This window comes from Limulus polyphemus, unplaced genomic scaffold (genome assembly GCF_000517525.1).
Source record: "Limulus polyphemus unplaced genomic scaffold, Limulus_polyphemus-2.1.2 Scaffold864, whole genome shotgun sequence".
NCBI lineage: Eukaryota > Metazoa > Arthropoda > Merostomata > Xiphosura > Limulidae > Limulus > Limulus polyphemus.
The window spans coordinates 201,346-202,800 of NW_013666474.1; positions in this window are offsets into that span (position 1 = coordinate 201,346).

Below are 1,455 nucleotides of genomic sequence, written 5' to 3' on the forward strand. Positions count from 1 at the left end.
CATTCGAATAGTTTGGTTCCATGTTCTATATGTATAATTTAAGAGGTTAAATTTCACATACCAACTACGTTTATTCAAAACTGTGTTTCTTTCAACTTCTAGATTCAGTGGCAAGTGTGGTGGTATTATCATGCAAGCGAAGACTTGGAAGAATCAAAGTTCGAGCCACGATATATTATGACGTGGTACTTTCTCCGTACTTTTAGCTGTTCAGACGTTATAGTTGTAACAGTCAATCCCGTTATTCGGTTAGGAATAGCAGCATAGGCGGCAGATACTGTTTACTGGTTTCTCTCTTTCCGATAAGAAGTTCTAAGTTTGAGATCCTTTGCCTGAACTTTGGGATCTTTGACCTGACCCTTTAACACAAGTCGCGTGAGGTATCGTTTGGGTTAAAAATACCAAATGTCGTATCCAAAATATTACATTTTTTTTTATTATGAACACAAATCTGCTTTTCATGATGAATCACTCATCTGTCTGTCAAAACAAACTAGTGTTAAGTCTTGAAATGCATAGCTAAGTGATAAGTCTTGAAATGAATAGCTAAGTTAGATATCTAGAATATAAAAAAGAAAAAATTGGAAGGTAAATCTAACATGTGCATTTATAGTTTTGATATTATACTTTTATTATTTTCTCGTATGAGTAAAGCCTCTAGTTAGTACATTGTGCTCCGTGATACTAGCGTTGTTCGTAGCTCTTGAGTGGCTAATAATGTTTATAAAAATTATGCTATAACTCACACTGTCTGTTCATAACTTAAGTATATCACGATACTTTTGAGTAACAGACGAGTAATTAATAATGTTTAGGCGTTAACTCACACACCTCATGATAAACTTGTAGTGTTCATGCATAACTCGTCCATACTAGAAGTGAAACATAAACACATATCTTATTTACGTAGTGATCTTACATTATTTTTAACAAACAAACGTCTTTGTAAGCATGCCAAAGTGAAAAAAATACTTGAAAAGTTCAACTCGATATCGTAATGGTAAAATATCTGGAAACGTTATGTATGAAATGGAAAAGAAGGAAAAGTATCTGTTGAGAATGAAACTCGAAAAAAAAAAACTGCCCCAATTAACATTATAACCATCCTAAAATTCTGGAGTGACAAAAATCAAATGCCTGCTCTATCTCAAAGAGTCAGTGATATCTTATAAATACAGCAAAGTAAAACAATTGGACAGTACTCATAACTGCAGCATTTTAAAACTGGATTTATATTCAGTTTAGCTCCTAATTTACCACGTCACATTTAGTCAGTGATGATTCTCAGGTGAAGTAGGAAAGCTTCGCGTGGCTCTAGAATCAAAGTAGGCAAAGCTGGCGAAAAACATTTTCCAGACCTATTTTAGAGATGTTTGGGATAAAGCAAAATATTTGAAATTTTTAATCCTTGATAAATGCATTTAGTGTATGATGAGCAACCAGATTATTTATACA